The sequence below is a fragment of the Xenopus laevis genome, chromosome 6L, assembly GCF_017654675.1.
Source record: "Xenopus laevis strain J_2021 chromosome 6L, Xenopus_laevis_v10.1, whole genome shotgun sequence".
Lineage (NCBI taxonomy): Eukaryota > Metazoa > Chordata > Amphibia > Anura > Pipidae > Xenopus > Xenopus laevis.
In genome coordinates, this window is record NC_054381.1 from 52,093,197 (window position 1) to 52,106,603 (window position 13,407).

Here is a 13,407-nt window from a genome sequence, read left to right on the forward strand (position 1 = left end):
GCCCGGTGATACTGGAGGGCAATTGTGAACTTCATGGCTACCGAACTGGAACTTCCCCAGATACTTAACCCGGCTACCTGTCTTTTGGGTCTTCTTGACTCCGTGGTTCCTAGAGTAAGCACTAGGTGTTTGATGCGGTTGCTTTTCTTTTACGCAAAAAAAGTTGTTGCCCTTCACTGGATGGGCCCTTCGCCACCGACTCTGAATAGATGGATTGGACTGATTAATTCACAATTGGAACTGTACAAGCTCACTTACTTAGCACGTGGATGTCCTAAAAAATTAGAGAATATTTGGAACCCATGGCTTGAGTCGCCAGCCACCTCGACTGACCGATGATTTCAGCCACTTCTCTTCTCCCCTCTCCTTTCTTCTTTCCTCCTTTTCTACCTAACTTTCTTTCCTTCTAATTTTTGTTCTGTTGTAAAATGCAATAAAAATTAACCTTTAAAATGTTATGTTATTCATATTCAAATTCATGCATGGTTGCTAGGGTAATGTGGGCCCTAGTGACCCGATTGCTAAAACTGAAAAGCTGCGAGCTTTTGACGTTCCACTGTATTTAGCTGGACTGGAAGCAGTCCTGGCAAAAAAAAACAAAGCAGCCCACATGTAACCATGCAACATTGGCCCGCCAGGCCCCCTCTACAAGTTTACCGTAAATAACATTGGTGGCCAGGCCCCCCCCAATAAAAAAAACATTGGTGGCCAGGGTCACCCCATTAAAAGAAAAAAAACATTGGTGTTCAAGGTTCTTCTCCCCATGAAAGTTTTTTAAAAAAACTGGTGGCTAGGGTTTCAATTCAACTTACCTTTAAAATTTGGGAGCAGGTCTTCTTTCTTCTTCATTCTTCTCTGCAGTTTAGGCTTCATTCTTCTCTGCAGTTTAGGCTCCTTTCTGCGGTTTCTGCTTTGGCTCCTTTTGGCAGCTTCCCCAGCCCACTTAAATGGAACAGCCCATTGGGCAGATTGCCAGTCTGGGCCTAGGGTAAATGTGCTTTTAACTACTGAATAACAGTACTTGAGATTAGTCATCATTCAGTCCAGTAGCGTAACTATAGAGGAAGCAGACCCCGCGGTCTTGGGGGGAGCCCCTCTCTTACCTTTGCCAGGGAAGTGGGATGCAGGTGGCTGGGAAACTGCAGGGGGGCTCTGCACACTATAGGTATGCCACTGCTTCAGTCCTTGCCCTAATAGAGTTTACACTCCCTGTTATAGTCACACACTGTGGTCACTTTCATGAAGATCTAGTTAACTATATTATTGGAGTGTGGGAGGAAAGCAGAGTATTGGAGAAACCCACACAAGCACAACAACAACAACAACAACATACAAAATTTTTGCAGTGCCACAATCCTAACTACTGCTCAGGGGGCATTGTTTTTCACCTGTATAACAGCTAATGGTTGTCATGTGGTCAATATGTATCAGTGTAAACTTCATGCCTTTACTTGTAATGATGGCTAGAACCTTGTTTGCTCAAGCTTTCTAGTATGTAAAAGGGTTCAACAATAATAGATAGAATGTATATTCTTGTTATAGTGATTTCAAGTATACATATGGGAGATATGTAGGATGCTCATTAAAGCTGAAACCATTCCAAATGTTTTCAGGTGAGCAGTCGTACCATTTGGGAATGTCCTAAATCTTTTGGAAGATTGCTAGATCATTTGAAAACCAGGGACACTTATAAAATCAGGTTCCTGGGCTGCACTGGTTTTTGAACATGTTTTTTACATGATATGGTAACCTTATAAACCGTTCCTGATTTATATCTAGGCATGGCCCTAGTCTGCTGCCTCTCTTAAAATTGGTGCATTCTCAGGACAGTCCATTTGCAGTGAACATGTAGCAGAGGGGTCCCCCCCCCAGCCCTGCTCACAAGTGTCTGGCAACAGACTGGAGGTTTTTTCAAAAATGGAAGAAATAATGGAAAATAGAAGGGTCTATAAGTGAGCTCTCTGTCCAGGAAGTTGAAAATGAACTCATGCAGATGAGAAGAAAAGCTAAAAGACTGAGTTAAATGTCTATTTCTCCTGCATTAAATTGCCCTAAATAGTAGCTGATGCACTTCCAAAAATTAGGTTTTTGAGAGATTCAGAGTTCCAGTGGACCAGTCTGTTTGGGTGTCTTTAGTTTCTGTGACCTGTTTGTGTAAAAACTCAGCTGTCAATAAAACACGGGTGCATATCTGATTGAAAATGACATTGGGTGTCTCGTCCTTTGGACATGTTGTTCCCACTTCTACCATTTGAGTGAATTTAAACACTTTAGAGGTTCTAAGGTACTAAGAATTTTAGTTTCTACTCCTGCGCTCCCCTGCGGCTGAACGCATAAAACCAGAACGCAGCTTCAAACGCCTGTGAGTGAGGGCCCTTAGGGTCTAGGCAGCTGTAAAAGGGCCTACAATAAAATAGCATGTAGCATTTAAATACTGAATGTTCAGCCTTATAATTGGGCTCAGTTCCAGACATTGTCAGTGTTTTTATCTTTAAGCTTGTAAGCTTTAGAGACCTCTGTGTAGACTAGGAGAAAACACAATACATCATAAATACACAACAGGACAAGCTAAGGTTTTGCTAGAATATATGTTTTACTAAATAGCATTAATCTGGCACAGCAACTCCATTTGGTATATTTCACTGCCTGTAAGTGTCACTATTATGGGATAATGTAACATGATTAGAAAAATAAAACAGTGACAAAAGTCCAGGGAACAAAATATTAGACAGAATGCAGGGGGAAAACAATGTATTTACATTGAATAATAAAGACGCAGTACATTTTTAAATAGCCATGGCTTACAGTGTTTTGTCATACTCACCGTCACTGGGCACTTTGATCTCTGCTCTCTGGAAAAACTAGGGTGATAAAAATGCATTATGCATGTTACCAGTTTCTGCCTATGGTGGTGGTGCCATAGAGAAACCACTCAGCAATACCAAAGAGAACATCATCAGCCCATTATAAACCATATTCATGGATATTTTTAGTCTTCCTGATCACTGATCAGGGTTATTATAGGCAAATATGTTATTTCATATATTATATACCACTGGTGTCTAATGGCCTTAGAGACATGTTTAGTCCCTCTCTCCTTGACTCACTACAAGGGTACAGGCCAGAGTATTGTCTGCTTTCTGCACAAGTTCTATAGAGCACTGAGAAAGTGAATGCACTTCCAATCAATTCCAATTGGACAAGTCAGGGGCCACATATCACAATGAAGTTAGCGAAAGTCTTGTCACAGTAAAATATTTCCACATTATTGGGCAGATTTATCAATGGTCGAATTGAAAATTCGAATTTTGAATCCGAACTTTCGAGTTTTTTTTATGGCCAAAACTGTCAAATTCGACTAGGTAATTGTTAAAATTTGATAAGATTTTTTGAAAAAAATTAAATTTGATTTCCGAGATTTATCATACTCTGGCCCTTTAAGAACTCAAATTCAATTATTTGCGACCTTAAGGGCTCTTACAGACGAGCGTTTTTACCTGCGCTCCCCTGTGTTCCATTTTTCTGCGTTCAGCCGCAGGGGAATAGAGGCATTACATTTTTTCCAATGGGGCTGTACTTACACAGGCGCGTGTAGGCGCCGAACGCAGGAAAAATGCAGCATGTTGCGTCTCAACCTGCGTTCGGTGCCTACAAGCGCCTGTGTGAGTACAGCCCCATTGGAAAAAATGTAATGCGTCTATTCCTGCGCTCCCCTGCGGCTGAACGCAGAAAAATGTAAAGCAGGTAAAAACGCTCGTCTGTAAGAGCCCTAAACGTGCAGAATTGCTGTTTAAGTCAATGGTAGACCTCCTGGGACCAATTTGAAGTTGTTTGCTGCCTTCCTGACATTCAAGTTTTTTTCAGAGAAAAAACTCGAATCGAATTAGATTCAAATTCGATTAAAATTTTTGGGTAGATCCAATCTTGGGAGTTAAAAAACTCCCATGAATTCTAAATTCGAACCTTGATAAATCTGCCCCTATGTCTCCCTACAAAAACTTTTATTGTGCTTATAATTATGGTAAAGGGAAAAGATAAAAATAAATTCTTCTGCCAAACTTCAAAGCCCTGTACTCCTGTACTCTGTACCCTGTACTCCTTTGCTTCTCTATATTTCTCATTTGTTTCTCCATGCTCCTGATTGTCAGACGGTTCCTAACTGCTGATCACAGAAACAATCATACGTATGAACAGCAGGGGGAGCCCCCGCCTTACTTTCCAGCCATGCAGAACTCAAGCTGTTTTGTTTATGACGATCCCTAAGCAGCCCAGACCACACTGAGCATGTGCAGTCTTGGTCTTGCAAAGATGTTTAACAAGGTTACAAGATGGTGACCCCCTGTCGCCAACTTTGAAAGCATAAATCATTTGTTTGATTAGGCTTGTGGTGCAGTAAGTTCATGTTTATATTTAGTATACACAATACAGCATTTCTAGCCGTATTCTATTTTAGACTTTACATGCCCTTTAAGCTGCTGCCACCTTCAAGCTGACAGTAAGTCCAGGCTGTGGCCAGGGCCGGATTTACATATTGGGCGCCCCTAGGCCCACTGGCGTTTGTCGCCCCTGTCCCCTCCCCTTTATTCATGCAAATTTTCATCATCTGGAGCAATGAGGATTGGTGCATGGGAAATTTTAAAAAATGATTGTATCTCTAGCGCATCCCCAGTGTTTATGAATCAATGTGGGTGTGGTTGGGCAGCATGCTGCCCTAGCCCCGGGCCTAGGTGGCCTTTCCACATATCCAGGCCTGGCTGTGGCCTAAGTCAGTAAGTGCAGCAGACTTGTGCCCAATGAATCAAGTGTAAATATGATACGAGGGTTGCAAATCCACACTTTGAAATCATTGGACCCACAATTATGCTCACTTTGATGCATGCAATTGAGGCAAATGAAACACTGCACTTGGCTACAATTATGCTGTGTGGGGAAAATGCTGCATTTTGAGTAAAAAATTTGGTGATTTGCACTTGCAGTTGTTAATAGTTACATAGTTAAATTGGGTTGAAAAAAGACCAAAGTCTGAGTTTAACCCCTCCAAATGAACCGCATACAGTACCTACACACACTGACATTGAACCCTTTGTGCACTCATAAACTATATACAGTATATATCTATACTAACTGTAGATTTTAGTATCACAATAGCCTATGATATCAAAAGATATAAATGGTCCCCCGCTATGTCTATAATGTCCTCTAATGTACTTGTAAAGTGTAATCATGTCCCCTCGCAGGCGCCTTTTTTTCCAGAGAAAACAACCCTCATAGTTTAAATCTTCCATCCCCCTAACCAGTTTAGTTGCACGTCTCTTCAATTTCTGGAGTTCATTTATATCCTTTTTGAAGACCGGAGCCCAAGACTTCACTAAATACTCAAGGTGCAGCCTTGCCAGGGACTTATGAAGAAGTAAATGAACCCTATTATCTTTTTATATTACCCCCATCCAGCATACCTTCAAACATTTTGGAAATAAAAAAAGGCACTAAAAAATGTGGCAAATGTTTTAACCACACCCATTGTTGTGGTCACACCCCCTAATTACCATGTTCATTTTACAAAATTTGTCAGGTTATGAAAGTTTGAACATATTTCTGTGTTGTTTTTTTCCAGTTATTACAGTTTTGCTAATGAAGGTGAATTGCCCTTTAAGCTGTGAGTCTAACTTCTCCCAAAAGACCTGTTATCTTATATTGTTGCAATTACTTATTTGCTTATCTCAAAATTGTTACAAAAGTATCTTATCTGCAGCTGTGGCTGTTCTGGGCTCTCTGCCAAAAGCCAATTAAATTAGAAACATTGTTTCTTTTTCTGCCTGTTCAGTGCAGAGAAAATCTGGACTTTCCAGTACAAACTAGGGACTGCCGGTTGAGCTGTCAAAAGAGGGACTGTCCTTCTAAAAACTGGACATTTGGGAGGTATGATCCAGGGAGCTCCTGGGCCCCTTCTTCCTCTGGATTTGCATTCCAGAATTCCCTGCCATGCATGAAGTCTTATAAGTCACAGTAAGTGGGCTCCAAGGGGGGTGGAGGCCCGGGTTGAATTGCACCCCCTGCACCCCTGAAATTATGCCACTCAGGTCCGGACTGAGAATTAAAATAGGCCCTGACATTTCAGGTACACAGAGGCCCAATCAGCCCACACAGAGGTCCAAACAGCCCCTACCAGCCCACTAAATACTGACTTTCTATGGCACCTTATAGAAGCCCGTCTGGCATTTGCCAGATTGCCAGTCCAGCCTGATGCCACTGTATTTCTGGAAAAGTCCTCTATAAGAAATTCTCCCTCAGTCAAAATTAAACAGTGGCAATTAAGTCTGTGCCACAACCCCCTCCCCCCAGAAAAAAAAAACACGTTGGACTCCAACCCAGCCCCCTCACATCAACTGCCTGAGTGCCTTGCATCTCCTTCCCACCAGCAGATAGGAGAGCCGCTGGAAGGGGGGAATTTATTTGCAACAGTAGAGGTCCCCATTGTCTGCTTCCTCTATAATTATACCAGTGGATCTAACATCTTGGAGCACTAGGACCAGGGCTGTATTTAGGTCCGATACCGCCCTAGGCATCGGACCTAAACACGCCCCTACATTGTGCACGTTGATGTCACTTCCGCATTCTTCCTCGGCCCCTCACCTCCTCAGCTCTGTCACATGGATTTCCCCATGGCGGAGGGTGGCGAGAGCTTAAAAAAACAAACCGAAAAGGCCGCCCCCAAAACCGTGCCGCACTAGGCACACGCCCTCGGGGGCATATACGTATATATAAATACGGCCCTGACTAGGACAGTATTGATCTAAGCTTGCCATTTATGGGCCAATGCTCCAGCCATTGTGAACAGCAGGACTACTCCTCTTTATGCCTGTTACCCACTTTGATTGTAAACTGTATGGGACCTCCTTCCTTCTGTGTCTTTTAATACATGACATTTAAAAAGCTTAATAACTCAAAAACCACAAATAATAAAAAGTGAAAACCAAATGCAGATGGTCTCTGCATTATACTAAAAGCTCATTTTAAAGGTAAAAAAAAAAAAAAATATATATATATATATATATATATATATATATACACGGTATATATATATTAGGGATACACCGTATCCACTTTTTTGGATTCGGCCAAACCCCTGAATCCTTTGCAAAAGATTCGGCCGAATACCGAACCGAATCCGTTCAATACACTTTCAAGTACTTCACAAGATATATATACGTATATATAAAGAAATATAGAAAAAACAAACTTCCTTACCCATGTGTCCTCTGGCCAAGATCCCATCCAACATTTTAGCTGCTTACAAAGAATATTTGTAGTGATGTTTGCTAAACAGGATCTATCTATCCAGAAAACAAACAAAAACTGTTTGTAAGCACAACACGTAGATTAAAAGACATTAAATATGCATTTGGAGAGAGTGTCATTGTGGATGGGAAACATGAGAACAACAAGCTATAATGAAAATAAAAGGCCTTTTCATGCATCACAAGAAGCACTGAATACAGAATATAATTGTTTTTGGTGACCTTAATCAACTTGCCAAGTTAACATGACAGTAAAATAAATATACAATTCACACGCACAATGATTCTCAGGATTCTAAAGCCATTCAGCTTTTCATTGCTTTGGGATATATAAAAAGGAATGTACTGACCCAGCATTATCCTTTGTGACAACAGCTAAAGAATTATGGACCATCAAGCTCAGTGATTGTGCTATTTGTCTCTTTTGCTTAAAACTGTACCACCATGTGGATTGTAAAACCTAGACTGAGATGTATTCAGCCTCTTTACTATAAAGGTGTATCCTCTCTCTCAACATTTATTGGGGCTTATATCAGGCTAGGGTTGCCACTGGCCTGGCCAGTAAAAATGTTGCTTGATGCCAATGTTATTAATAGGGAAAAACCATAAAAGACCTGAATTTTTTTACAGAAAAGGTAGCAACCCCATATCAGGCTCTCATTAATGCAATGGAAGGGAGATGCAAAACTATGTTGATTTGTTTTTAACCAGTCTTCCTTTCAAAAACATTTTCCGTGCCCTTCTCTACGTTCTGGTATATGCCAGAGGGGCTGCTGTAAGATCCCTGGTGGAGGACTATTTGGACCTACGTATACTTGGAATGCCAGGGCCTATTTTGACTCCCAGTCCAGACCTGTCTACGTTTTACCATCACTCAGATAAATGAGCTGGACAATACTTTGAGGTGGGATGCAATTGCTGGATGGAAAAAGTTCAGGCAGGAGGGAGGGTGCAAAATGCAACAGGTGCGGGAAAAAAGCAAATCTGGGCCCTCTTTGCCCTGAGATTAACTGGTTATGCTGTCTGTATACAATTTACACCGCTGTTTTTAACTTGTAGTAAGTGTGAGTAAGAACAATACCTGTCTGGAGATCTAAGAGATATTAAATGGTGGAGAGAGCATTAGGAGAAGCAAATATCCTTAAATTTGGATGCGCCTCCATTAGAAATTAGCCTTTGCCTATTTTGTTTCTCCTTTAAAATAACCCTAATAAAATATAGAAGCGCTACAAGTATCCTAAAGAGGGTAAGAATGGAATGAATAAATGAAGAGTTTGCTTGTAGCAGAAGAACAGATAGCTGCTAACAAAAAGATCTGTATATAGATTACAAAAATATAACTCATGTTTAGAATGATGTTTGCTGCTCTCTCCCCAGTAGCTAAAGGTGACCCTACACTGGTCAATCCCATGAGCACATGGTCCCATTCATTGTTCTGCTGTCAGACCAAAGAATATTTCACCTATTTATCTGCCGATGCACCATGATATGGGAGCATGTCCTGGGTTCAGAGCGGGCAAGTGCAAATCTTGTACCATGGCTCTTTGTCATGTAGTTACACCACTAATATTGTTCAAATGAATGGACTGGTGATATTCATCTCGTCATATAGATTGAGCCTTGAGATCAGTCATGTAAAACAAATGTTGTCCTATGCATGGACAATTTCAAGCTCATTGATTGTTTCACCACCAACTTTTAAGGCTGATCTGTCCCACACCCGTGCCATTTGTGCTGTGACAGGAATAGGTAAAATCCTTTTGTTGTTGCATATTGGATTTTGGAGAGAAAAGCACAAGAATATTCTGCTTGAAATTTACCCCATGTGTACAATGACAGGCAAAATCCAAAAATGCAGCTCATCCCCACATTGCAATTAAAAGCAGTTGGGTGCATGTGTGTGTGGATTATATCATATATTGAACAAAACAAATTCACCCAGCACACCTACTATATAGCTGTATTTTGTCCAAATATAGGTGTTTTCCATTCAATCTAATTTTTCCTAAAAGCTATATAGTAGGTGTGCTGGGTGAATTAGTTTTGTTCAATACAATGACAGACAAGTCATCACACACACTGGATTGGTGCAGGCAGTGTATGAAAAGGCAGTGTGCCATTAGCCTTAGTTTATCTTCACCATCTCCATTCTGAGTGGTATTGTCTCCTGAGAGACTGCTGTGGTTGTAGCCAAGTATGTAATGAGACAGGACATTGTATAGCAAACAAACTGAGAGAGCAATTTTGCATAAAGAAAACAAAGGATAATGGACAATGCAAACAGGGAAAACAGATAGGTAATATGGGGTGGGAGTATTTTCTAAAATAAGGGTTTCATGCAAAGCAGAGTTATAACAATATACATGTCTGTCCTTTTGCCCCCCGCCCTTCTTCCAGTTTAGCAGATTACCTAGAAGAAACCTATGCTTTGTAAGGCTCATGTCAGATATATATGTTTTTTTTGCTGCTGTTGGGGAAATGCCAACTAGCACCCATGCATTTAGGGTAGTGGCACATGTGCAGATTCTGGGGAAGATATGTCGGCCAGCAACAAATCTCCTCTTCTTCAGGCGATTAATCTCCCCAAAATGCCTTCCCGCCGGCAAGAATGTGAATCGACAGTGGGGTGGCATACAGAACACTTTGGTTTTCCGAAGTCGCCTGAAGTTTCCTTGTGAGGCAACTTAGGGCGACTTCAGAAATGAAGCGATTCTAATGCCATCCCGCTGCCAATTCAAATTCTTGCTGTCGGGAAGGCATTTCGGGGAGATTAGTTGTCCGAAGAAGAGGAGATTTGCTGGGCGACTAATCTCCCCCGAATCTGCACGTGTGCCACCACCCTTAGGCATCAAAATCTCATGTTGACAGTGACAGGCAGATGCCATTGAAGTCAACCTGTGTTGAAATGTATCCCATATCAGTTATAGTTAGCAGTAACTAATCTAAATTAAAGGGATAGTTCACCTTTAGGTTAACCTTTAGTATGTTACAGGATGACTGATTCTAAGCAACTTTTCAATTGGTCTTTTATAGTTTTTTAATTATTTACCATCTTCACCTGACTCCAGCTTTCAAATGGGGGTCACTGACCCTATCTAAAAAAACAACATATTGTTATTGCTACTTTTTATTACTCATCTTTCTATTCATATTCCAGACTCTTATTCAAATCAAAACATGGTTGCTAGGGTAATCTGGAGACCGCTGAATAAAAAGCTAAATAACTCAAATAATAAAAAAAATTAAAACCAATTGCAAATTATCTTAGAATATGACCCTCTGCATCAGAGTAAAAGTTAACTCAAAGGTGAAAAACCCCTTTAAAGGCTCTGGAAGTGTCTTACGTGGCTCCTTTTGGCTGCTGCTTCAGCCTTTTATCCAATGTCTTATGCTGAGGCATTCCTAGCTTCTGTTAGGAGGCAGCTATATAATTGTGGGTCACACTGGTCAGCCTATTTGCCAAATTGGCCCAAGATGTAAAATACATAAAAAATACATCATATATGCGAATGAAAATATGCAGCAATACAGCATATAATGCAACAATAATTGGCCACCATTTGTCTTTATAGTATGAATATAACACCTGCCCATCACTTGTGCAAAACTAGTATTGAAGTCTCCAGCAATCTCTCTATGATCTGCAATCTGACAGCATAAAGAAACATTTCAATGCTATCTACCGTTTTATTTACTGACACAAAAAATAAACAGGGATTTCGTGAACCAGCGTAGGCTATTAATGACCTACTGTGGACAAAACAAATTCACTCATGCAGTAAAACAAGTTCCTACACAAGGTAGGATTAAACAAGGTTTGTTGTTATATAATTTATCTTCCTTTCACTGCTAAGAAAAACACAGAATATATTTTAAGGAGCCATTATACTCTCCTGCTGAATGCACAGGGAACTATCCATATCTCAAACAGCAAAGAAACAAATAACTCTCAAATTGCTCAAAGGGCAAAAATGGCCAGATTTTAAGGACAATGAAACATGGAGCTGTGTAACTACTTAAAGATTTTCTTCAATTAAAAATGAATTGTGAACATACGTGGGTACTTTACAGTATTGCTGTAATGCCCTTTACTTTCCCCACAGAATCATGTTCCGTTACTAATCTGATTTTAGAAAAAAAGCATATCTCTTTGTACACATCACATAATTCAACTCATGATGATGACTGTGGGTCTGTATTAAAGCTGAGGGTATACAGGGCATATGGCCCATGGTGCGTACAAAACACAGGTTGAGAGAAGCATATTGTGACAGACTGGACAGTGCATCTAGGCCATATAACAATCACCTGGTGAATGAGAAGAACCATAGGAGTCATCGGCGACTATTGCCTGAAAATGCACCCTTGTGACACAGGGAATTAATGGAAAGTATGAATGCCCTGAATCCATGATTTGATTTGGGATTTGGCCTTTTTTAGCAGGATTTGGCCGAATCCTTGTGCCTGGCCGAACCGAATCCAGATCCTGATTTGTATATACAAATTGTGTATTCGGTGCATCCCTAATGGAAAGCAATCTGTATCAGGCAAAGTGGTTTAAACGGCACTATACAAGAGCAGAATTCCGAATCACCGTGGGCTCCTTAAATAATCAAGGGGATAATTAATTATTAAATGGTTTACAATACTTACCCAAAATGTTTTTTTTAATTAACAAAAACAAATAGTTTTTCCTTGTTAGCCTTAGAAATATAATATTATTCAAAATCTCCACCCTCTGGACAGACCCCCTCTAGCCTCTAGATGGCCCCCTCAATATAGTCAATCTGTGTGCAAGTACTGCACTTCACCCATAGTGCTGTTAAAAATATGCCCTTATACAGTGTATATACATTCCATGATAGCTCTTTAATTGTTGAGGGGTACCCAATGTAATGGTTCTTACAGGGTGCCGTTTGCCCCAAGGCTGGCTATGTGCAAGTTATAGAAATAGTTACAATACAATAAATTGTTGGAACATTTCCTTCTGTTAAAATTAAAATGGTTAAAATTCCATGCAATGAGCGCTCTACTACTTTCTTTTTCTAATAATCCTGCCTGAAGCAATAGCCTAAGGGAGCTCCTTGAAAGTTCAGTTTAATAACTATACCTCTCATTGTGTAATATATTATTTTCCTTTGTGTAGTATATTCTCGCATGAACAGTTTCAGTTTTGAATGGACAGTGGTTAAATAAAAAATCGTACATATAATCTACATGTGTGTTTCAATATCTCAATCTTTTCTACAGTACAAAACATCACAAATGCTTTGCTTCAATAACTAATGATTATTTTGGAGAGCTGAAATGTCTGCACTAGGTATAGTTGGTAATGAACCAATTGTGCTTATTAACTTCTTTGGCAATGATTATTCTCCTCCTTGCAGCAGGCTGGAGCTCGGCTAAGATAACATGAGTATAGCGCATCTAGCTGGAAGGAATATGAGCTTGTGTTGAGGGATCCTCTTACTGGAGTTGTATAATTATACTTATCCTTGTGCTGCTGTGCTACTATTTATTAACAGTACTCTGCACAAAATTATTCAGACCCATTTGGGGTTAATGTAATAACAGATGCAAAATCTGCAACCTATCAGTTTGCTTTAATACAGGTGTAAAGTAAATGCTTCTTGCTGACTGTGCTTTACAATGTTCTAGAACTATATTACATAATTACATAAGAGTTGAGATCTTATTTGAATCGGCCTTCCCCCACCCAATAGATATAATATAAATGACCAGATATCTATCAGGCCTTATCATCTATTTGGGCAAGGACTGCACTGGCACGTTTATGTGGTACTCTCCCAATGAGCCTGCATAGACATACATTTTGATCAGACGTAGACTGGGGACCAAATGATTGGACCAGCCAGATTTGGTTCTGCATGTAGGTGATCAAATTGGGCACAGATCTGTTTATCTGGCAGCGGATCTTAATGTGTATGTCCAGCTTCAGGGGCATAAACTTCAAGTGGAGGCCCAAGTACATTAAATATTACTGTCAGGGATGTAACTACAGAGGAAGCAGACCCTGCAGCTGCAGGGGGGTCCAGGAGTTATAGGTGGCTCATGCGGCCCTAATTAATGAGCAATTTCAACAAATATT